This window comes from Astatotilapia calliptera, chromosome 15 (assembly GCF_900246225.1).
Source record: "Astatotilapia calliptera chromosome 15, fAstCal1.2, whole genome shotgun sequence".
Taxonomy (NCBI): Eukaryota; Metazoa; Chordata; class Actinopteri; order Cichliformes; family Cichlidae; genus Astatotilapia; species Astatotilapia calliptera.
In genome coordinates, this window is record NC_039316.1 from 22,757,839 (window position 1) to 22,784,862 (window position 27,024).

A 27,024-nucleotide genomic window follows, 5' to 3' on the forward strand; every position below is an offset into this window, starting at 1 on the left:
GATGAAGAGGGGAATTGACAAGAGGAAAAAAACATTTTAGGAGATTGGTGGAAATGGCTCTTAATGACAATATGATTGATGATATATGGCACAAAGGTCCAGAAGATAATGACCTTTAGTTGAATCGCTGAAAGTGCAGAGACATATTATATTTATGTAAAGTAGATGTTAAGTTTGACATGCAGGCTTTTACAAAGAAACTTTGAATGCACTTGCCGGAGAAACTCACGGTAAGATGCAATGTGATAACACCAAAAAGTTCCTGGCTACGACTGACTCCCATTAACAAGATCTGAACATTTGGGTAATACTAGTGAGCTCTCTCTCTCTCTCTCCCCCCCCATGACACATGATGTTAACGAAACAAATGAAGCATCAAGGTAAAAGGAATATATACTGGCCTGAAGTTTCTCACTAAATTTTCTGAAAAATTAAAACACAACTGCATAGGTCCCTGGCCAGCCAATCACCCGTGAGTCCTGGAACGCTTTGATTTCGACAGAGGAAGGCAGGGCCACATGAGGCCGGGGGCCGTAACATCCCTCCCCTTAAATTACCAAGTATGTTGGGCAAAAGCAGATATTAGGAACTGTAACAAAAACAAAGAACAAACACCACAAAACATGTTTACAACCAAAACAGACCATCAGCCAAAACATTTTCAGACCCCTTTTTGTGGTGAATACTTAAGTTGTATTCCTGCAGCAACAGAGCCCAGCGCATAAGGCGCTGCTTATGATTAAACATGCGAGCAAAGGACACAAGTGGGTTGTGGTCAGTGTACATAACAAGAGGTAACATGCTAGACCCCAGGTATACGTGAAAGTGCTGAAGAGCCAACAACAAAGTCAGGGTCTCCTTTTCAATGGTGGAGTAGTTTAACTGATTTTTATTAAACTTGCGGGAAAAGTAACAAACGGAGTGGTCCAAACCCTGCAAGTCTTCTTGCAACAGCACTGCCCCAGCCCCGACAGCACTGGCATCAACCTGAAGTTTGAATGGTCGCGTCAAATCAGGTGCAGCTCACACAGGAGTGTGGCAGAGGAGGGCTTTTGCACTTTCAAAAGCATCTTGACACTCACTTGACCATAGAAACTGAACCTTTAGACTGAGTAGGTCAGTCAGTGGCTTGACTACAGAGGAGAAATTTTTACAAAAGTTTCTGTAGTAGCCCACCATCCCTAGAAACCTACACAACTCACGGCTGGTGCTAGGTGTGGGGAACTCTTTAATCACTGCCACTTTTGGTAAATGGCCTGGTAAATGGTAAATGGCCTGTATTTATATAGCGCTTTACTAGTCCCTAAGGACCCCAAAGCGCTTTACATATCCAGTCATCCACCCATTCACACACACATTCACACACTGGTGATGGCAAGCTACATTGTAGCCACAGCCACCCTGGGGCGCACTGACAGAGGCGAGGCTGCCGGACAGTGGCGCCACCGGGCCCTCTGACCACCACCAGTAGGCAATGGGTGAAGTGTCTTGCCCAAGGACACAACGACCGAGACTGTCCAAGCCGGGGCTCGAACCGGCAACCTTCCGATAACAAGGCGACCTCCCAACTCTTGAGCCACGATCGCCCCACTTTTGCATCAATGGGCCGGACCTGTCCACGTCCCACCTCCCTGCCCAAGTACGTCACTGTAGCTTTGGTAAACTCACACTTAGCTAAGTTGAGAGTTAGAGTAGCTTGAGCCAAATGGTGAAATACCTGGCGTAGAGTTTCCAAATGATCTTTCCATGTTTCAGTATAAATTACTAGATCATCTAGGTAGGCACTGCAGTTGGACAGGCCACGGAGGACTTTATTTACCAGCCTCTGGAAGGTGGCAGGAGCGTTACACATGCCGAATGCCATAGGTACATACAGTGGGGCAAAAAAGTATTTAGTCAGCCACCGATTGTGCAAATTCCCTCACCTAAAATGATGACAGAGGTCAGTAATTTGCACCAGAGGTACACTTCAACTGTGAGAGACAGAATGTGAAAAAAAAAAATCCATGAATCCACATGGTAGGATTTGTAAAGAATTTATTCGTAAATCAGGGTGGAAAATAAGTATTTGGTCAATAACAAAAATACAACTCAATACTTTGTAACATAACCTTTGTTGGCAATAACAGAGGTCAAACGTTTACTATAGGTCTTTACCAGGTTTGCACACACAGTAGCTGGTATTTTGGCCCATTCCTCCATGCAGATCTTCTCGAGAGCAGTGATGTTTTGGGGCTGTCGCCGAGCAACACGGACTTTCAACTCCCGCCACAGATTTTCTATGGGGTTGAGGTCTGGAGACTGGCTAGGCCACTCCAGGACTTTCAAATGCTTCTTACGGAGCCACTCCTTTGTTGCCCGGGTGGTGTGTTTTGGATCATTGTCATGTTGGAAGACCCAGCCTGGTTTCATCTTCAAAGTTCTCACTGATGGAAGGAGGTTTTGGCTCAAAATCTCACAATACATGGCCCCATTCATTCTGTCCTTAACACGGATTAGTCGTCCTGTCCCCTTGGCAGAAAAACAGCCCCATAGCATGATGTTTCCACCCCCATGCTTCACAGTAGGTATGGTGTTCTTGGGATGCAAGAAGTATTCTTCTTCCTCCAAACACCACGAGTTGAGTTTATACCAAAAAGTTCTACTTTGGTTTCATCTGACCACATGACATTCTCCCAATCCTCTGCTGTATCATCCATGTGCTCTCTGGCAAACTTCAGACGGGCCTGGACATGCACTGGCTTCAGCAGCGGAACACGTCTGGCACTGCGGGATTTGATTCCCTGCCGTTGTAGTATGTTACTGATGGTGACCTTTGTTACTTTGGTCCCAGCTCTCTGCAGGTCATTCACCAGGTCCCCCCGTGTGGTTCTGGGATCTTTGCTCACCGTTCTCATGATCATTTTGACCCCACGGGATGAGATCTTGCGTGGAGCCCCAGATCGAGGGAGATTATCAGTGGTCTTGTATGTCTTCCATTTTCTGATGATTGCTCCCACAGTTGATTTTTTTCACACCAAGCTGCTTGCCTATTGTAGATTCACTTTTCCCAGTCTGGTGCAGGTCTACAATACTTTTCCTGGTGTCCTTCGAAAGCTCTTTGGTCTTGGCCATGGCGGCGTTTGGAGTCTGACTGTTTGAGGCTGTGGACAGGTGTCTTTTATACAGATGATGAGTTCAAACAGGTGCCATTCATACAGGTAACGAGTGGGGGACAGAAAAGCTTCTTACAGAAGATGTTAGAGGTCTGTGAGAGCCAGAGATTTTCCTTGTTTGAGGTGACCAAATACTTATTTTCCACCCTAATTTACAAATAAATTCTTTACAAATCCTACCATGTGGATTCATGGATTTTTTTTTTCCACATTCTGTCTCTCACAGTTGAAGTGTACCTCTGGTGCAAATTACTGACCTCTGTCATCATTTTAAGTGGGGGAACTTGCACAATCGGTGGCTGACTAAATACTTTTTTGCCCCACTGTAGGTACATAGGTACTGTAGAAAATCATCAGGTGTTACAAAGGCAGAGATGTTAGAGGCATGCTCAGTTAAAGGGACCTGCCAGTAACCTTTAAGATCTAATTTAGTGCCATACTGAGCAGTCACAATACTGTCCACACAATCCTCAATTCTTTGGAGAGGATGTGAGTCAGTCACAGAATTCACCTTCCATAAGTCTGTAATGAAATGGGGCGAGCCATCTGGCTTAGACTCCACTATACAAGGTGAGCTCCAGGGGCTTTGACTGCAACATGGCTTCGCTAAGCCATGTTGCAGCAGATAGTCAGCGTCCTGTTTCATGAGCTTATGGGGGCTGGCTCGACAAGGATGCTGCTTAATAGGTTTAGCTCCCTGGACATCGATATCATGCTCTAGCACTGTAGTGTGAGTTGGCACACTACACAATAAACAGGTGTATTCACTAATCAAGACAGTTATGTCATCTTGCTGCTCAGAAGACAGATGTTCGAGCAAGCTCGGTAATGCTTTCAGCATTTCTGAGTTAGACAGACGGGGTCTAGAACAGGTGGGATAACTTAGTTTTAAACCATCAACCTCGTCCACCCCTCCTTCCTCTAGGTGGCTTGAGGCTACAACAAGCACAGGCGATAGCCGGCCCTGGTGTCGATCGAGGATGGTATAATTTCAACATGCTTATGTGGCAGACGCGTGTTTTGCACCTGTGGTCGGGAGTGCAAATTACATAATCAGTCTCCCCTCTCTTTTCACAGACTTCAAAGGGGCTGCTATACCTAGCAGACAAGGCTGAGCCCAGAACAGGCAACAGCACAAGAACCTGGTCACCCACCTGAAAGGTTCTTTTAACAGAAGCCTTATCGTAATGGCGTTTCATTTTCCCCTGTGAAACAGCAAGGTGCTGTTTAGCCAGAGCATTGGCTTGGTTCAAACGCTCACGGAAGTGTTTTACATACCTCCTTACATTTACCTTGGAAACCCTGTGTGGGCTCAAAAATAACTCTTTCAGAGCTTTGAGGGATCCGCGTGGCCTATGGCCAAATACCAGCTCAGAAGGACTAAAACCAAGTGACTCCTAAATAGCGTCACGGGCAGCAAATAACACAAATGGAACTCCCTCATCTCAGCTCTTTTCAGACCGTAAGCAGTATTTGCGCAGCATCGCCTTTAAGGTCTGATGCCACCGCTCTAATGCACCTTGCGATTCAGGATGATAAGCAGAGGACACAACATGTTTGACACCTAGAGTGCTAGCCACTTGTTTGAATAACTTAGATTGAAAGTTTGAGCCCTGGTCAGTCTGTATGACCTTTGGCAGGCCAAACACTGAAAAGAATGTTGTCAACGCCTTAACAACTGATTTCGCTGTAACCTTATGTAACGGGACAGCCTCTGGGAAACAGGTAGCTACACACATGATCGTGAGAAGGTATTGCTTTCCTGATTTTGTTCTAGGTAGTGGACCCACACAATCGACTATGACATGGTCAAATGGCTGATCCACTACAGGAATGGGACATAACGGAGCTGGGGGTATTACTTGATTAGGTTTACATGCAATCTGACACATATGACAACTGCGGCAAAATTTAGAAACATCACGCTTCATACCAGGCCAAAAGAAATGCTTTAATAGTAGCTGGTATGTTTTTGTGATGCCCAAGTGTCCTGACCACTGGCATTCATGGGCAAGAGCCTGGATTTTCTGCCGGTACACAGCGGGCACGACAACCTGCTTAACATTACTCCATTCTGCACCTTCTGCACCTGGTGGAGACCACTGACGCATTAGAACATCATGTTCTACAAAATAGGCTTGTTGCTCTTTATTGACTTGCTCAGCACTTACCGTATGTTTGAAACAGCTCTGCAGCGTTTTATCAGCTAATTGAGCTGCTGACAGCTGGTCTTTGGTCAAGGGCAGCGAAGAGATCTTTGGAAATGGATCGGGCTCCTCAGGTTTCACTGAGTCTGGCGGTGACAGAAGATTGTTTCTTTTAGTTTGTACATCATTCTCCTCGGAAAATGAGGACATCAACACCGAATCAGAGAGAGCAACATCAGTATCTTTACGAGCTTGTGCTCGAGTAATTGCACAGGCTGGATACAGCCCAGGGTGCATGGAAACATCAGAGGTTTTCTGATTTAGGGGGTTGTCTAAAACCTCAAGACGAGGGAGCATTAACCCTCCTGCAATATCATTGCCCAACAACATGGCCACACCCTCTATTGGCAAGGATGGGCAAACAGCAACAGGGAAAAATCCTGTAACAAGTTTTGATTTTATAAAAACTCTGTGAACTGGTCTTGGGAGCGTAACCCATCTCTATCCCCAGTAGAACAGAATTAAAACCACATTCACTTTCAGCAGAAAAAGGTAAAACACAATCCTCTAACAAAACTAACTCTCGCAGAGCATCATGGTCACTCACTTTTGAAGCAACGCACCATTTATCAAAGAGAATACCCTTTTCTCTAGCAAACTCTACATAAGTTTGGGTCAGCAATTTCTTCTGCTGGCGAAACCTCTGGCTTCGGGGACTAACTCATATGCCTGCGAAACAGCTGTTTTAACTCACGCATAGTCTAAACTGTCCTTTAAAGAAAGCGAAGCCACCACCTCTTGGGCTTTTCCAGACAGTTTGCACTGTAACAAAAGAGGCCAAATATCACTAGGCCACTGCAACGCACCAGCGATATGCTCAAATGCTGCAATGTGTCAACCTCAGTTTCTCTAAAAGTGGGCACTAAAGAAATGCACTTACTGATATCAAAAGCAGAAGCAGACGAGGAGGTGGAACCGGAATTGTCAGCAGAGGTAGACGAGGCTTGTGGCTGAGACTCCAGCTCAATCTTTGTCTGCCTCTATCTCCAGCCTTCGTATTTCAAGCTCTAGCTGAGCCTGCCTGTTCTGGGCCTTCTCCTCAGCCTCCAATTGGAGACGTGCCAGCCGCACTTTCAGCCAAGCTCCTTCTCTGCCTTCTGAACTCCCAGAGGAGAGTGGATCATAGCGAGGAAGTGTGCGTGGCGTTTTCCCCCGCTCATTCCCCTCGCCATCCCCACAAGAACCATTCTTGTGTGTGTGAATGGGTGGATGACTGGATATGTAAAGCGCTTTGGGGTCCTTAAGGACTAGTAAAGCGCTATATAAATACAGGCCATTTACCATTCTTGTGGCCCTCCTCAACTATGGTAGCTTGGTGTGGCACACCAGGGACCACAGGCACGCATGTGCTTTACCTCCATGCGTGAGATCAGTATGTGCAGCAGCTTAAGCTGTACAATATTTCAGGAAATAGTTTATTTCACCTTTTGACATTGTTAGTTCCACACGAGGTAGATGTTTACTACTGCAGACTAAACTTACATTTCTGTCACCTACAAGACACTTGCCTTTAATGTTACTATTACTCTCACAACCATACATAACCATAAAGTGGTGTACAATTCTGAATTTGTCAACCCTTTTTGCCAAAAATAGAAGAGGGCACTTCTCACGAGTAGCACGTGGGGAAGAAGTGTAAGCTGAGGGATGACTTAACAGATGTGCCACTCGTTGAGAGAAAGGTTTGGTTTGTTGATGATTTGAGTTTTACGACAGCAGAGGGACAGACTAAAACAGGTTTTACTGTAGCAGACAGTGAGAGAGAGTTATCTATGCAGGACAACTAACATGTTTCATATTTGCTTAAGCAGCAGAGATTCTAGCTTTAACGGAAGCGTGTGAAGCTGCAGAGAGACAATATACCCTGATAGGCAGTATGCATTTGCTACATTACATTTCTTTGTAGTGCAGTGAGTGAGACGAGGTGTGACAACCTCTACAGGGAAACCTGTAGCCAAGCCAAACTCTTGCAAAATCTGCTGGAGGCAGTGTTATTGTCCAGTAGACTTGCCGTTTGTAAATGTGCAGCACATATGTGAGGGAAAGATCCAGTTGCATTAGGGAAAGTTTTTGCATCTTTAGGAGAACATGGTGTTAATATTTTAGCAGTACAACATTGGCAGACATGCAGGCCCACTCACCTACAGCAGGAAAACAGTTGTGATTTACAGAAGGAGCGAGCTTGCAGGTTGGTGTTTATTATCTGTGTGATAAACCAATACTGCCTTAGAATTTGTATAAGACTGCTGCTATTTTGAGCCATGGGCTATACCATGTCTCAACAGGAGGGAGATGAGCAGTAGTTTATACTCACTCTAGGATTATTAAATACTTTTAAAAAAATTGCAGGTAGAGAGAACTAATAGAACAGTAAAGTTAAGACTTAGGAAGACGGGCAGGACATGGTTAGACTGTATAGAATTCGTTAAGATGTACATGAGGATTACTCCAACAGAGAACGGTCTGACTCTTTGAGATTACATATGTTAGAGCATTTAGAGTTCTAGTCTTCTGTAGTGATGATAGAAAAGCAGAAGAGAGAGCATATTAGCAGATTAGATGCTTGAAATGTTTAAAAGTAAAGAAGTCATGAGAACAAATGATCTGCCAGATGATTCTGTTTCTCTGCAGGAGCAGAGTCTGAAGTCTGGAGATTGGATGTTGATAAGGCCATGGAGAGGAAGTGCTGATCCAGTCTGTGATGGAAAGGTCCCTATTAGGTGCTGCTGATGACGACTACAGCAGTGAAGATTGCTGGAAGAAACACTTGGATATATCAAGCACACTGCAAGAAGGTGACACAGATCCAGGCCAGCTCGGAGTAAGTGGCAGGAAGACCGGGTACAAAGGGGCGGGGAAAGCCTCCACGGCCCTTCGTCTCAATCTGGTGATGAAACCAACTGAGCCACAGGTACTCATCAGAATGGCTGGGAATGTGCTGTGCATCTTCTTGAGCCTGTGGGCCCAGAGGGGGATGAGTGGTAAGACAGACCTGCTAGTCTGTCTCAAAGTATCTGACTTGCTGCAGGACATTGAACAGCTAAACGAACTGGAAACAGGCCAATTGCCTATGTGTATGAAGGACAATGGATTAGTCCAAGTTGGAGATTTACCATGGAACATGGTAACATCACCTATTCTTTTGTCTTCTGCAAGAAGGATGTAAACAGAGAAACCTTTTGTCTACATTTACATCATGAACACTTGAGGTTTTGAGCCAAGAAGATCAAAACAGCTTGATCCAATTTCCTTTACAAAGCTTTTTCTGTGGTGACAACAGGACAGGAGAAGAGTTGTAAATGCAGATAATTCACCAGTTGACTCTAACCCCCACAGGATGCCTACAGTGAGAAGATTTGGGGGGGGGGGGGGGGGGGGGGGGTGATAGGAGTCAATAAAGAAGGGTGTTGACCAGGCTGTAGTTTTGAAGTTAGATGAGAGCCACATGGACAAACAATAAAGTCAACTGATGCGTTTGAATGCCTATGTCTGTATACAGTTGGATTGTAGTGACATATGATTTTTGAGAATGATGATTCTTCTTCTTTGACTTTTGACATTCAGTTGTTTACTTGCAGAAATACATAATGAATCGCACGACAGGAGTAGATGCACCACAAGGCTGGATAGTTTGGTTAATGTCTGGTCCTTGGTGGCATCTTCTTTTGAAAATATTAATTCCTGTTTTTGGACTGTTGATATTGATTTGCTTATGTATAGGATGCATTTTACCGTGTATAAGATCAATGCTAACTAAAATGATTCCAATACATTTGTTAATTATGTACTTTTATAACAACATGACATGACTGAAATTACTGACATGACAGAAGCGTGTGTATAAATGACGCCAGCGCTGAAAATGTCAAGCATGAGGTGCATGGCTTAGAATATACTACATAGGAATAATTTGAAGCATAAAAATAACATAACAGGAGGGAATGTTAGAGTGAATTGTTAAATGTTTGTCATTTTTATGTTTACCATTTGTACATTGTTTTAAGGAATTCTTTCTGTCCTTCCCTCCCCAGATTCTTAAGATTCTGGGAGGGGGGCGGTAGTGTTTTTTTATCACAGGAACATCCTTGTGAAGGTCTGTTTGATGTTGGTAAACTTCCTCCCCTTTGTATGGCTTCACTGTGTTATCAACCACAAAACCAGGTACTTTTAGTACATTCATGCTACATGCTCGCACTACGTGCTTTGCTCGCCTTTTTACCGCTCTGTTGAGCCCGTCACACTCAGCAGGTCGAGCTCGAGCTAAGACAGCCGAGTCAGATGAAGACACCAACAATCACGTTACTCATTGACAGACAGAAATCAGGCTGTTTCTGCGGTTTTCGGCCGCGGGGCCGGCCCTGCTGCTGGGCTACTGACGATTAGCTGTGGCGTTCGTGGGTGCGTGTGGGAGACAGCAAGGAGGCCGCGCACGGAATCAAGGATCAGAGGATGGCCCTCTGCTCGGACGAGACTTTTCAGGAACTATTACAAAGAATCCACGACATGGAAATGAAAATCAGACGCCTTGAGGAGAACGCCAAAAGCGAAAGCAATAAAACTCTGCCTGTGGCTTACGGCAAGCAACAACCGGGCGGACCAATACCATCAACACAGAGTGGGACCCCTCCGAGTGGAGGACGTTTGTCGGGAGGGACTCCCCATTCATCAGACCTTCTTAGACGGGAGACTCCCAGGAAGAAGATAAAGGAACATCGAAAGACACTCCAACAAGAAACAACTTCGATTATTCCTCTAAAAAATAGATTTGCGCCTCTCAGCTCATTACCGTCCAGCCCGCAAAGACTGTCAGCTGCAGAGCGAGGTCACCGGAATGTAAATAAAGATAAAACAACCCGCACGAAATGGGCAAAGAGAACAGAGAACAGCAAGCGAGGGAGAGCACTTGCTATTATTCATGACGGATCAATCAAAGGAATTGAACAGCTATGCATCAATACTAGTGTCTTTAATTGTCCACAAATGACAGTAAAATAAATTTCTGAGAGGATTCCATCAATTATTGAGAATAACCCAGAGCTAGAAAAAGTTGTTGTTCATGCTGGAGCTGCTGACATCCTTTTGAAAAAATCCGAAATTTTAAAGAAAGACTTTTTGGATTTACTTCAGAACTTTGACAACCACAAGGTGCAACTCCACGTATCTGGACCGATTCCAGCAACGCCCTACGGTGAAGAATATAGCAAGATGAAATCGTTCAGCAGGTTTGTTAAAACTGTCTGTGCTGAAAGGTCAATTCGATATCTAAATAATTTTAAGATTTTTTGTGGAAGGAAGCACCTGTTTACAAGAAATGAACGTAACATTAATAAGAAAGGTCAGAGGCTTTATCTTCTGAACTTTTCTCACGTGAACTCATTGCCCTGTTCTCAAATTGAGATAAAGACGTCAGTATCAGCTGAGACACACAGTGGACGCCAACCAGCTGTATCACACAGAGACCATGACGTACTTGCACCTTTCAGTGATAAGCCTGCCAGAGACGTATCAGCCAACCCAAAAACAACGGCACCTGACGACTCGAAAGAAACACAGAGTTTCAGCAACGCTGTGCAGAAACACATCAGTTGACATAGCTCAAACAGCTGAGTTACTATGCCAGCCCCCAACAACTTCACTTCCAGCAGAGATTACAGCAACTCCAGCCAAATATGCAGTTTCAACTCCGTGCAGAAACTCACCAGCTGATGCCTGTACACCTTCATCATCCTCATCCTCATCAGTGATCATATCACCATTTAAGTCGTTTCCCGAACCCCTTCAAACCCAAATAAACAGAGGGATTCATCTGACACCAAAAGTGGGACCACACCCGCCTACTAATTATAAACAATGTGGCTCTCCACTCCACCTAACTGAGTCTGATATCTGATACCGACCGGATGCCGTTACCGGATTGCATCATTTCCACCAAAATGTGTCCGGTCACTCTCATTCATATATTAAAAGCAAAATACCAGTTATTATAGGCAACAGATCCTTACACATTAAAAGTACTTATAATCAAACAGTACAGAATCTGAATATAATACTGTGCAACAATAATCTCTCAATCACTAAAAGAAATATTAAAGCAGCTGCACTAAATATTAGATCTCTATCAGGGAAGTCTCTCCTAATTAATGATTACATCATTTCACATGATATACATGTTCTCTTTCTTTCAGAAACTTGGTTAGATGGAAATTCAGAACAAGCTGTATTAATAGAGACTTGCCCAACTGATTATCACTTCATTAGTGAGACCAGAAAAAAAAAAAAAAAAGAGGTGGTGGTCTTGCTGTAATCTTTCACCAATCACTAAACTTTAAAAAGGTATCGCTAGGTGAGTTCAGCACCTTTGAATATTTAGCTACTGAAATAAATGAACCAAACAAAGTTTTATTTTTAAACATATATAGACCACCAAAATCTAATACAAACTTTTTTAATGATTTCAATGACCTTTGCTCTGCAATATGTCTAGACTATGACCAGATAGCAATTGTGGGAGATTTTAACATTCATACTGACAAGCTTCAAGATAGCAGAACAAAAGCATTAAATTATGTCCTCCATAACTTTGATCTAATCCAGCACTTTAGTGAGCCAACGCATAATCGAAGACACACTCTGGACCTACTTATTAGCGAAGATCTAAATATCTCTAACATTGCCGTTACTGATATTGCATTATCTGATCATTTCTGCATTTCATTTGATAGCAACATCTTAGCCAATATACCTAATCAGAGTAAGATCACTGTTAAAAACGCTTCTTTGGAGAAAACTCAGCTGAATATTTTAAACTGATGTACACTTCCACCTTGTTTAAATCACCAACATCCACCAACACACATTCAGTAAACAAACTGACAGATGATTTTCTATCCAAAATCTTAGACATGATGGATAAGATTGCACCATTCAAGGTTAAAACTGTCTCTAGTAAAAAGAAGTCTCTGTGGAGAAGTGATCCACTGGTATGTAATGAAAAAAGAGAGTGCTGGCATGCTGAGAGAAAATGGCAGAAAACTCGACTCCAGGTTCACTGCGAGATATATAAAGAGAGGCTGAATAAGTATCAGCTAGCTCTGAAGGATGCAAGGGAGTCATTTTTCTCTGAGATTATTCATAGAAACAACAACAATGCTAGGACATTATTTGCTACAGTCGAGAGATTAACCACTCCTCCAGTGGAAATAGCCCCTGAATTAAGCTCCACCAGGGCCTGTAATGAATTTGCCAGCTTCTTTATTGAAAAGATCTTGAAAATCAGAAGATCGATTGACACATTAGTTTCAACCCCAATACCGACGTTAAGCCCAATTACCACTTATGCAGAGAAAATGACTCACTTTCAAACAATAAATCAATCAAGCCTCGATAAAATTATTGAGAATCTAAGCTCTGCCACCTGCTGCTTGGATATATTACCGACAGGTTTTCTTAAAAAGGTCCTCCCAGCCATCAGGGAAGATCTGGTCCAAATAGTTAACGCATCCCTCAGTAGTAATATACCTATAGCTTACAGCATTTAATTTAGCTAGTTTAGGAAGATTTCACTTTTCTAATAGTTTCACAGGCTAATATTTTTTAAATAGACCACCACAAACAACATGTATCCCTTTAGAAATAAAGTGTGATACTTCTAAAAGTACATATTCACACTAGCGCTGTATATCAACCCCAATGTGGCTTTAATGCAACTAGTCTTATAGTTATCTACTAGTCTGCAACAGTTAGATTACACATAGATGATTTAACTACTTTAGGGGCATTTCACTTTTCTAAAAGTTTCACAGGCCAATAGTTTTAAATAGAGCACCGCAAACAACATGTATTCTTTTAGAAATAAACTGTGATACTTCTAAAAAACACATATTCACACCTAGTCACACTCTGTAACAGTTAGACAGAGGGGGTGCAGTTAGGCTCCCAACAGTCTGTAAAAAGGTATGAAGCAACAAAAGAGGCTCCCTTATCAAGAGCACCCCAGCCCAAAGGTGTTTCTTCACAAACAGTTAATTCCCACACTCTGTAACAGTTAGACAGAGGGGGTTGCAGTTAGGCTCCCAACAGTCTGCAAAAGAAGTCATGAAGCAAACAAAAGAGGCTCCCTTATCAAGAGTATCCCAGCACCCATCTCAACTGTAGTTCCATACATTCCACATTTTTTAATTACAAACAAACGGTTAATTCCATTATCTTATCTTATCATGTCAGAGGCCAACAGAAACCTTGTCCAACAGAGTCTCCAAAGGCTTTCCACCTTTCTTCCTTACAACGTACTCTTTTATCTCTACATCGCAGAGGTCAACTGAAAGTAGCCCCACCTATATAAAAACACCCCATCAGACACACAGTATTTTCCTCAGCACTTCACAACTGCCACAAGGTATATCATTTTAACTTTTTATTTTTTCACCTGAATGTGCGTTGGAGCCGACTTTGCTACCCGCACAGAGCGTTTCTGACAGCCGGGCGCTGCTTATACAATAGAGAAAAGCAACAATACAGAGTGTTTCTCTGCTCCAAGAAATCTGAGGGCCTTTCACAAGGTAAGCATGTCTGTTATACCCAGGGCATAAATGTCTGTATGTCAGTGCTGATTATTCAAACCCTTTTTAAAATGTGACACATATGTTGTCCGAAAATATTTCCTCTAAATTTGCAAAGTTACTGATTTAAAAAATATATATTTTCGAACTTTTAGTTGCATGTCAAACATATTATAGACTCTTTAGCATATTTATATAGCTAAATTCACAATGGTATAACCGTGCTAAATAAAAGAGGCCCAAGCACCAATGCACTCTAATCCACTCCGCTAAACTGAATGTTGATAAGTACATGAAGCGTACCTCTACCTCTACAGCTGAAAACAGTTTGTATCCGTACTCTGAGGGTCTGCTGAATTGTTTTTAATACGGCACTTTTTGACGAACAGCAGATGATGAAATCCTCTTTATTGTAGAAACTGTCCCTAAGCTATTGTTGCTCATACTTACTGAGGTCGCTAGCTACTTCCTTACTATGTCAGTAAACTTTTTTGAAAAGGAAGCTGTTGTAGATTTAAAGAAACATCTTAATTGAAGCAAAGGCAAAAAAAACTGGAATGAATTTTATGTGACTTCATATTAAAGCCAACAACAAGTGAAAATCCAAAAACGGCTCCAATCCTTTGTATTAATGATCTCCCCCCTCTCTCTCTCTCTCTGTGTGTGTGTGTGTGTGTCCTCACAGAAGGAAGGTCACAGCAGGCGCTTTTCTCAAACGCATTACCAATCAGTTTTTTACAAGAAGTGTAGCTCATACAATGGTATAAATGTATTCTTTGCGATACTTTATAAATATGAAACTAAAGATTTTGAGTTCGTGCACATTGTGAAGCAAGAATCTAAATATTTGTGTCACAATGATTTCTATAAAAGCGTGTTGTTTATGGGGATAATGCAACAAATCTTTTGTGCGTCCTATTAATGATCAATGATAATTGAAGAGGAACCCAGGCTCAGGACATTTTCATGACAAGTGACAGCGCAGACAACTACTAATGAGAGAACACGTTTTATCATCATAAACACGGTGATATGAAGCATCGTTAAAGTGTCACTTCAGTAATGTTGACTCATGTTTTTAATAGAGATGGCACGATACCACTTTATGTCCGATACGATACCGATATCATAAATTTGGATATCTGCCGATACCGATATGAATCCGATATAGTCTTTTTTTAATCAACAAAACTGTTTTTTTAAATATCTTGCTGCTAGTCTCAAGTTCATACTCAAGTTTAAAACAACAACTACACTAAAGCTATTCTGTTATACCTGTATGGAAAATTTTTTTTTCATAGTTCAGCAATACTGATCAATCTAATAAATTTAAACCTACACCATCCTCCCTATTCTGGTATTTTAAAGAGTACTTAGCGTAAATATTAAGCAACCTAACTAATAGGGTTCCAACTCCCAGCAACAAAAATAAATAAATAAAAAATAGGGAACCACCCCTCACGCTCCACCTCATGATGCTTAATCGATGTAATCAACCTTAATTTGATGCAGTGTGAAAAAAAATGCACAGAAATAAATTATTTTTCAAGAAATATTAAATAGATTCAACATCTTTCTTCAACAAAATTGCAGACTGCACAGATGGTACCTTCCCAAAGGAAAAAGTACTATAGCTTACTAGGGTATATATATTAGACTTAATAGTCACTATATACAGTAATTGACTTCTATTCATTTTAGATCAAATTAAAACTTTGGGTGTCAGATAATTATTTATTAAAAGCTAGACATTTTAAATGAGAATAAGAAAGAAAAGTATGTCTTTGTGCCCCCTTTTCCCTGTTAATGCCCTATCGGCCCCCCTGGCTAAACTTTGCTAGATCCGCCCCTGCACAGTGACCAGCGTCAGCTACGTAGAAAAAGATCCTCGAGTAGAAAGTAATATTAAATAAATTCTAACAACAGCTTATCAAGCTTAAACGTGCTGCTGTTGTTCAGCCGCTGGGTTCCTCTTTCTGGTGCAAAGTGGGCCAAAAACAAACAAAAGAGACGGACTCGCAACAGAAAAGCCGATCAACTGATCATTTAAGCAGTTTCATGATTGAAGTAGCAGCAAGAAGAGGCAGTCGCTTGTTAAGCTTAACGTAGGAATGCTTTACATTCAGAGATGGACTTACACACTTGCTTTACTTCTCTCGGGGATAACTTTGTCGGAGATGAAATGCCGGGTTGCTAGCGAAGCTCCGCATGCTATCCAGACCACCAACAGGTCCTGCATGCCACAGCCACTCTATCACGTGATGCATACTGCTCCGACGTGCTAACGTTCTGAGGTGAGTTACGGCGTGTTGCAAGTTTTGTGAGGTGCTTTCGTGATATTTAATGGATCGGATTACATTTTTTATTTTTCTCCGATATCCGATCCAGTAATTTAGGTCAGTATCGGACCGATACCGATACGTAATATCGGATCGGTCCATCTCTAGTTTTTAATAATGACTTTAAAACACTAAACTCTAATTTCTGTGGTTTATTTTAAGTTTACAGAATATAACATGTGGTAAGACGACGAGTTTTACTTCTCACTGTCCGTGTTATGTGTATCTATTTATCATGTATGCTACTTTGCTCTGTGGACTGTAAAATGTTTCATTGTGTTCATGAAATAAACCAGACTTTCACTGTCTGCATCTTTTACTGTTTTTCTGCTTTTGTTCACTCCAAGTTTGACAAAACCTACAGATATCCAGAGTTAACTCACTAACAATGTGGAGCAGTCACAGTGTATTTAGCTGCTTTTTCCCTGAACACAACCAACCAACGCCTGTAGTCCTCACTTGGTCATTTGAACGCTGAAGGAGATTTCTTCCATAGACACCTTATACTAGTGTTTCCTGCACTACTATGTTCTATATAAATCCAGATTCCTTTTATAGTTTGCAGTGAAATTTGTTAAACCATTGCTTAATGGGACAGAAGTACAATTCACTCTTTACTAACACATTTGTAGATAAGTTTATTGCTGAACAACACAGCTAGCAGTCTCACTGTCACGGCTGGCGGAGTGAGCCGTGTGGAGTGGAGGAAAAGGAGGACCCAAAATGCAGCAAACTGATGATACGAGTGAAGTTTATTTACATGGTGGCAGTGGCAAAAGCAGGCAATGAAGCATGAGTAATGACAAACCTAAACTGGGAGAAACTAAAGAGCAAACCTGAAGTCTACAAAACGGAGAGCGGAGCAGAGAGACGCAGACTAAGGAACAGGATACCAAGAAACACAGACGAGCCGACAACGAACACAGACCGACACCCACTATATACACACACACACACACACACACACACACACACACACACACACACACGGTAATCGGGTAATCGCACACAGGAGGGAAGAACAGCTGATCTGAATACACATGATGACTGGAGGACACAAGCGGAACACAATGACAACAGACACAGACTTTCAGAACAAAACAGGAAATCTAGAACCCGAACCGGACACAAGGGGGGAAGACACAGAATAACTAGAACAGAGGGAAATAATCACAAAACACAAAACGCTGGGTCAACGACCCAGGACCATGACACTCACACACTCTTTAGGTTTTTCAAGTTATGTGTGTAAGGGTTTAGTCTATCAAACCTTACCCTTTTTTCCCCCAGTATCACAACAGTATGACTCCCAAAGTACGGCTCAGTAAACAACCAATGATTCTAAAGCCAGAACAGAAAGATACAGTTGGAAGATGAATGATTGCGTTTTTATGATGTAAAACGACCCCCTCTTCTTCTTCTCTGTGTTGGTGTTGTTCGTGTGTGTGTGTGTGTGTGTGTGTGTGTGTGTGTGTGTGTGTGTGTGCGTGCCTTAGAAGTCAAATAATACATTAGCCATACTTAAAAAAAACATCTGAATTTCATTTAGAACTGAGATTCTAAGTTGTAAGCAGAAATCTTATGCACAGCCAGAAACATGTTTCCCCACTTTCACAATGCTGAGGTGTCAAATCCACAACCCCCAACAAATGGTTTGTTACACGCGGGTGTGAAGGGCAAGCTTTACTTACACAGCCTCACACACAGTTGATTTTTAAAGTTTTTGGGTACAGGGGTTTAGCCACAGATGCAACATCCACTTTTGATAAAGATCACTCCACCTGTTTATTTCTTAAGAAATTAAGCATCTTTATTAAGCTCTTATTTATAAATGTCTACACAATAATAGACACCATGTGCTCTGTGACATTATAGTCTTCTACTTCCATCGATTTGCATTTTAAACTCCCAGCCTTTCAGTTTGTTATGAACGACTTATATTTCTAACATTTTGTGATATAAAAGTGAACCATGCGACTTTTTTTATTTTCTGTTTGATGGAATGACTTAAGACACGAGTTATTTAAACAATTCTAAATGACAGTGTGATGGCCATAGTACTTTATGTGGGCCAAAAGTGTTAAGGATAATGTTTATCAATGTAAAATTGCAAAGAACTTGTGGATAGAATATAACATTTTGTAAACGGTTACCTCAGAAGCTGTACTGGTAGATCTATGTATGTAAGGTAAAACTATCCACAGTACTACCACTTAAGTAACTAAACACATAAAGTCACCCTTACCAATAATCCGCTGCTCCTTGAAAAAGTAGCACAAACAGACAACAGACTGAGCAATGATAAGTAGAGCTACCCGAGGCCGATACTCAAGCAGAAGAAAATTAAAAGTTGTTGTTTTTGTGGCTCGAAAAATTAAAGAAAGTATGTTTAATAATTCAACAAGACCCGCACCTTCAACACATGTACATTCAAATTTTGGAACAGGCTCAACATTGCTGCTGTTCAATAGTTTTTATCTATTCGAAAAAGTCATTTTACGGCTTTAATGTTTCCAGCTGATAAGGAGAATGAGTGCATTTCAAATGAGCGTCCAAAGGCTTTAAACATCTGCTTTGTCTGTAACGACAGTATCAAACTACAGAGCATTGTTTTTACTAAAATTCAACATTTCCAGATGAAAATTTGGCTGCTTTTTGTTTTTTTCACTGTAACACCCACCTCAATGCCATTTTTAGGATATTCTTGGTGATCCCACCTTTTTCATATTCATGCTTTTGGCACTGAGGGTATCTGATACGCATGTTGTCACTGTGTTTTTGTACTACCAGCTGTGAGGGCTCTGCTTTTGCTTTGAGCAGTCTGTTTTTTGATCGGGGGCGATCGTGGCTCAAGAGTTGAGAGTTCGCCTTGTAATCGGAAGGTTGCCGGTTCGAGCCCCGGCTCAGACAGTCTCGGTCGTTGTGTCCTTGGGCAAGACACTTCACCCGTTGCCTACTGGTGGTGGTCAGAGGGCCCGGTGGCGCCAGTGTCCGGCAGCCTCGCCTCTGTCAGTGTGCCCCAGGGTGGCTGTGGCTACAATGTAGCTTGCCATCACCAGTGTGTGAATGTGTGTGTGAATGGGTGGATGACTGGATATGTAAAGCGCTTTGGGGTCCTTAGGGACTAGAAAAGCGCTATATAAATACAGGCCATTTACCATTTTTATTTTGTCTCGTGACTGTGTGTTTGTTTGTTTTTCAAACGAGATCCTCGTCAGTTTGATTTTGTTACCACAAACTTTGTGTGAAGTTCACAACAGAGGTAAAGAGATTTAAACACCCCAGTTTAAGGAGGCAGGCAGGGGTTGGACCACCTGCACAGGACAGGTGAAGCAGAGAGTGTCCGGGGAGATGTGCAACAGAAGCAGAGGGAACATTTTACTAGATGATAAATGGCAGATTTAGGTGATTAAGGATTTGTTGACAAGATTAAAAGTGGAGGTGGGGTGCCCCCGGCCTCTCGGCCTAGGGCTCGGTCACTCAGGCGCAGCTGGGGGCCGGCGGAGCTCACGGGCGCGTCACTGCAACTCCCCCTGACTTCTGCTCCGCGGCTGCTGGGCGAGCCCTCATCTGGGACTCTCCTCAGCTCTTACTGGGACAGTGGCGCGGCTGCCCCTCTGTTGGTCTTCCATGGTCTCTTGTGTTCTGGGGGCCTCTGGATGTCTGGAGTTTTGATCTCCTCCATACCCGCTTCACACCCTGGAGGACGGGGCTGTGGCCCCCCCACACTCCCTAGCAGATCATTACATGGAGAAACCTTTGGAATGCAAGCATGCTGATCCACACAGGTATGCACACATGGGTATTCACAGACGCGGACTAAAGCTTTCTTGGCTGCTGCCTCAAAGCACACTGTGCGCTGTCTATCTTGCGTGCTGCACAATATCGTTTATTACTTAGTAAATACTGATATCTATGACTAGCTAGTTTATTGTGATGGTGCTTTGTTTTCTCTATTATTATGTTGCTCTTTGTTGTTTGCTGTCTCCTCTGTTTGTTTTTGTTTGTTTGTTTGTTTGTTTTTTTTCTCCATACAGGTGACCCAGGAGTTTTTTTTTTTTTTCTCTCTCTTCCCCCCCCTTCTCACCATCTCTTCTCCCCTTTGGTTTTCTTTCTTTCTCTCCCCCTCTTTCTCTCATTCATTCCCCCTGTCCTATTTATTAAAAAAAAAAAAAAAAAAAAAAAAAAAAAATGACAAAGGATGAACTGAAGCTCTGCCATCACGTAATGTCGCATACTGCTGTTTCTGATGTCATTTAAAAAAAAAAAAAAAAAAAAAAAAAGACAAGATTAAAAGACATGTCCGTCAGAGTTCAACAAGATTACAGTTTGATTAAATAAAAAGTTTTTAAACTACACAAGGGTCATTTTCTCCTCTGATAGTAAGCATATTAAACATGTCAAGAAAGAAAGAGTATAATGAAAAATAGTAAATGTGTGTCTAATTAAACTCTTCCTGTGAACCTTATATCATCCTTTAATATGTTTGGTGTTACGAACTTGAAGAAGCACAGAAAAGATCATCACACATTAATCTAATCAGTTTTCAGCCTTCATTCATATTGAAAAGTTGAAATCTTCCCTGCTAAACCCAAGTGCAGCGTTTAACACCGTTGGCCATAACATTTTATTACAGCTATTATTAAATGGAGAGTCCTCTTCACACACTGAGGTTAATTATGAAGCTCCACAGGCTTCTGTATTGTGCCCTCGTCCGCAGAACTTTCCTCCTCCTCCGCAGGGTGGCGCAGGGCCTCATTCCTTCAAACCTTTTTTTTTTTTTAGCTCAAAAACAGAGAGAAGTATGGCCTCTACAGCCCTGCGCCACCCTGCGGAGGAGGAGGAAAGTTCTGCGGACGAGGGCACAATCACAATATTACCTGACACGCCCGGTTACTATCGCCCCTTGGAAAAGCAGCAGCAAGCGGACGAGCTTGACGGTTGGGCATCTTCTTTGTTCATCGATACCGTGAAAACCGCGGTGTATCATCTTGTCAACCTAGTAATCAACAAGTACCTCACTGACAAATGCAACAGTTGTATGTCCGATCAACCCCGCCAGAAACAGCATGAGTGTGCGCGAGTGTTGGAGGATGACTTTTACGCTGAAAATTATTACAGCATCAGAAAAAGACTCCTCACCCCTCGTTTCATTCCATCCATTCAACGGCTGCTGATTGCTCGCCACATCAAAATGGACGACGTCAAAGTCTGCATGGTGGCAGAAACGCTCTTGCACGAACTGAAATCGGAAAGGAAAGTCTTTGACGCCATCACCGAGGCATACACCAAACTGGTAGGATTGGACATGGTGAAAATCAGACAGCTACGGTTGGTCGCAGAGTGTTACAAAGGTGGCTGCTAATTTTTTCTCTGAAAGACTGATTTTTTTTTCATTCTTAGAACGTGTAACCAGCATTTTACCAAAGAATGTATTATACATTTAGTACATTAAAAAAAAAATGTACCTACGTAATCGGTGATGAATTGTGAAGTTACAATTCTTTTCTGAAAAAGCATTTTTATTTTATAAATAAATGTTGATGTTGTGCTATGGGATTGTATGTTTCAATTTTACTTATAATGTACCAAATCACTACAACAGGCGGCTCAAGACGATGCCATCCAGAGTAAGGATCTTGTTAGCCACAGTCTAAGATTTTTACACCCCGTTACAATAACCTCAGTTCTATCTGAACTTAGAAGCAGAAAATTAAAGCTCATTATAGGGAGTGCAGAATTATTAGGCAAGTTGTATTTTTGAGGAATAATTTTATTATTGAACAACAACCATGTTCTCAATGAACCCAAAAGACTCATTAATATCAAAGCTGAATGTTTTTGGAAGTAGTTTTTAGTTTGTTTTTACTTTTAGCTATTTTAGGGGGATATCTGTGTGTGCAGGTGACTATTACTGTGCATAATTATTAGGCAACTTAACAAAAAACAAATATATACCCATTTCAATTATTTATTTTTACCAGTGACACCAATATAACATCTCCACATTCACAAATATACATTTCTGACAGTCAAAAACAAAACAAAACAAAAAAAAAAAAAAAAAAAAAAAAAAAAAATCGGCGACCAATATAGCCACCTTTCTTTGCAAGGACACTCAAAAGCCTGCCATCCATGGATTCTGTCAGTGTTTTGATCTTTTTACCATCAACATTGCGTGCAGCAGCAACCACAGCCTCCCAGACACTGTTCAGAGAGGTGTACTGTTTTCTCTCCTTGTAAATCTCACATTTGATGATGGACCACAGGTTCTCAATGGGGTTCAGATCAGGTGAACAAGGTGGCCATGTCATTAGTTTTTCTTCTTTTATACCCTTTCTTGCCAGCCACGCTGTGGAGTACTTGGACGCGTGTGATGGAGCATTGTCCTGCATGAAAATCATATTTTTCTCTTTAAGGATGCAGACTTCTTCCTGTACCACTGCTTGAAGAAGGTGTCTTCCAGAGACTGGCAGTAGGACTGGGAGTTGAGCTTGACTCCATCCTCAACCCGAAAAGGCCCCACAAGCTCATCTTTGATGATACCAGCCCAAACCAGTACTCCACCTCCACCTTGCTGGCGTCTGAGTCGGACTGGAGCTCTCTGCCCTTTACCAATCCAGCCACGGGCCCATCCATCTGGCCCATCACGGGCCCATCCATCTGGCCCATCAAGACTCACTCTCATTTCATCAGTCCATAAAACCTTAGAAAAATCAGTCTTGAGATATTTCTTGGCCCAGTCTTGACGTTTCAGCTTGTGTGTCTTGTTCAGTGGTGGTCGTCTTTCAGCCTTTCTTACCTTGGCCATGTCTCTGAGGATTGCACACCTTGTGCTTTTGGGCACTCCAGTGATGTTGCAGCTCTGAAATATGGCCAAGCTGGTGGCAAGTGGCATCTTGGCAGCTGCACGCTTGACTTTTCTCAGTTCATGGGCAGTTATTTTGCGCCTTGGTTTTTCCACACGCTTCTTGGGACCCTGTTGACTATTTTGAATGAAACGCTTGATTGTTCAATGATCACGCTTCAGAAGCTTTGCAATTTTGAGACTGCTGCATCCCTCTGCAAGATATCTCACTATTTTTGACTTTTCTGAGCCTGTCAAGTCCTTCTTTTGACCCATTTTGCCAAAGGAAAGGACGTTGCCTAATAATTATGCACACCTGATATAGGGTGTTGATGTCATTAGACCACACCCCTTCTCATTACAGAGATGCACATCACCTAATATGCTTAATTGGTAGTAGGCTTTCGAGCCTATACAGGTTGGAGTAAGACAACATGCATGAAGAGAATGATGTGGACAAAATACTCATTTGCCTAATAATTCTGCACTCCCTGTAGATCAGTCAGGTCCTCCAGCTCTCGTTTATTGACCGTCCCTAGAACCAGAACTAAACATGGAGAAGCAGCTTTTAGTTTCTATGCTCCCCACATCTGGAACTATGGGCAGAAATCTGTGCCATCAGAAACTGAATTTGAATAAGTTCAATTTGAATTGCTCAGATTGAATCTGAATTGTAACTTGAATAAATGCTTTTGAAAACTGAATTTGAATTAGTCTAATTTGAAATTGAATTTATGGTTTGAAAATGATCATCACTAAATTGAAATTGCATTTTATATTTTGAAAATGAATTCATTTGCTTTGAAACTGCATTTTATCCTTTAAAAATTCAGCTCTCGAATAATTTCAGTTTCACTTCTCACCATTCAGTTTCAGTTCTACAATTCAATTTCAGTTCCAAAATTCAGTTTTTTGGAACTTACATCCGGTTCCGGTTCAAGCGCAGATTAATAGAACTACGTTTTACTAGCGGACCAAAAGTGTTACTGACGGGAATCTACAGCGTCTTGAGCTGAATTAAGACTTCAGAAGTCATTCGTCATGTCGAATGACCAGCGGATAAACTATCAGGTTGGTAATAAATGTATTACATGTATAAGAACAAGCGTCATGTTAACAAATGATAGCCGTAAGGTAACTTTTATGCTTATTGTAGCTGTTAGCTAAAAACGCTAATTTAGCGTAGTTTGCCCTGAATTCAGCTTTGACAAACAAATATGATCGACTGTTTCTAGTAGAATTCCAGAGTTGTCATCTTGGACCCTCTCAGAGCACCCCCTCTGTATGCTTGCAGAGACCCCTGCAGTAGGGAAACATGCAAAACAGTGCCCAAACTTTTGTATTTTAGCTTTATTTATGTCTTACACAGCATCCCAACTCTTTAGCTAACTTAATAACTTTAGCTAAAGTGAATAGTTAGTCTAATTCATTAGTGCAGCATTACTGGATCACCTCTGTTTGAAGTGATATAATGTGATATACAACTATCACTGAAACAGCAAACTTTGTAAATAAGCAAACAACACTTCTCATTCTTTAAACGTTTGGCCACAGCTGTAGATTACACTATCAGTGCTTGTTCACTCTTGACAAGAATTACATTTCAAAATTTACTTTGTGCATTTACAGGTAAACAATATCTAATATTGAAAAGGGTGAAGAGCCTGAGGCCGGTGACAGTCCAGTTCTACTCTAAGTACATCCTTACAGTGGCTCACAGGACAAGGCCACATTCCTGTCCTGCCAGAAGAGAAGAGAAACTTCAGTCTTCATGCAGTTCAACCACACCTGTCACATTCCATACGGCAGGGGTCTCAAACTCCAGTCCTCAAGGGCCAGTGTCATGCAACTTTTCCATGCCCTCGAGGACTGGAGTTTGAGACCCCTGCCGTATGGTGTTCATGCTGTTTTCTACCACACAGTTACAGCATGTCTGACTGCCTGTTCAGCATATGCAAAAATATATGAGTTTAAGCATGTGATGACTAAGGCCTTCCATTATGGTGTTTGTCATCACATGTCACAGACATCTGGATGATCATTTGGAATAAACAAAAAACTAACAACTTGTTACTTCATCTTTTATCATTATTATTATTATTATTATTATTATTATTATTATTATTATTATTATACATTGTTAGGCATTAGGTTTATTTGTAGTAGTTCTTTCCAACGTCTTTCCCTCTTCCATGTTACTGTGGCAGCTTGTCAGCATCTATTTGGGGTTGGGAGTGGAACAGAAAGTAAGGAAATCCAAAGTGCCATTAAAACCAGGAGAGGTTCTTATATTTCAGAAGAAGGGATTAATTCAAAAGAAATGACCTCAATGCCATATTTTATTTAGGAACCCTAGAGAGCACTTTGCAAAATAACACATTCTTATAATTTCACCCTCAGATGAGCCAAGCTACGACTGTCAGGGAAGGTGATGTAGGTACAGAGCATATGAGAGTGGTTAAGTTTGTCTCTTGTCTCGATGAAGGCACAAGAGGGATCAATGGCAAGGCGTAGAGATTCAGTATCTTCAGTGGACACTCCATTTCTGGCACAAAACACCTGTAAAAGATGGTCGATTTAGGAGGTGACCCGACAACTTCAGCCTGTCAAACATAGTAATGGAGCAGTATTCAAAGGAGCTTGCAAAGAAAAGCGTCTGGACTTCTTTAAGTGGAGTAGTATGTTTAAAAAAAAAAAAAAAAAATCTAATTAAGCATGCACTCAGTACCCCAGGAATTATTATGGTAGTTAAACACAGTGATAGTTGTATATCACATTATATCACTTCAAACAGAGGTGACCCAGTAATGCTGCACTAATGAATTAGACTAACTATTTACTTTAGCTAAAGTTATTAAGTTAGCCAAAGAGTTGGGATGCTGTGTAAGACATAAATAAAGCTAAAATACAAAAGTTTGGGCACTGTTTTGCATGTTTCCCTACTGCAGGGGTCTCTGCAAGCATACAGAGGGGGTGCTCTGAGAGGGTCCAAGATGACAACTCTGGAATTCTACTAGAAACAGTCGATCATATTTGTTTGTCAAAGCTGAATTCAGGGCAAACTACGCTAAATTAGCGTTTTTAGCTAACAGCTACAATAAGCATAACAGTTACCTTACGGCTATCATTTGTTAACATGACGCTTGTTCTTATGCATGTAATACATTTAATACCAACCTGAGAGTTTATCCGCTGGTCATTCGACATGACGAATGACTTCTGAAGTCTTAATTCAGCTCAAGATGCTGTAGATTCCCGTCAGTAACACTTTCGGTCCGCTAGTAAAACGTAGTTCTATTAATCTGCGCTTGAACCGAAACCGGATGTAAGTTCCAAAAAACTGAATTTTGGAACTGAAATTGAATTGTAGAACTGAAACTGAATGGTGAGAAGTGAAACTGAAATTATTCGAGAGCTGAATTTTTAAAGGATAAAATGCAGTTTCAAAGCAAATGAATTCATTTTCAAAATATAAAATGCAATTTCAATTTAGTGATGATCATTTTCAAACCATAAATTCAATTTCAAATTAGACTAATTCAAATTCAGTTTTCAAAAGCATTTATTCAAGTTACAATTCAGATTCAATCTGAGCATTTCAAATTCAAATTGAACTTATTCAAATTCAGTTTCTGATGGCACAGATTTCTGCCCATATGGAACACATTATCGGGAGAATGCAAAGCTGCAGAGACACTGAACTCTTTTAAGTCTAAAATTAAAACTCACTTATTTAGACTTGCTTATGAGTAACTGATCCTATTATGGCTCTCTACTTGTTTGTTTTAATTTTTTCATATAAATTCTTGTTTTGATTATTGTTTTATTGTAAATGCTTTTTTGTAAATGTTTTCTTGTATTTTACTTTTATAGTGTTTTATGTTTTATTTTTTGTGTTTTATTTTAATCATGTAAAGC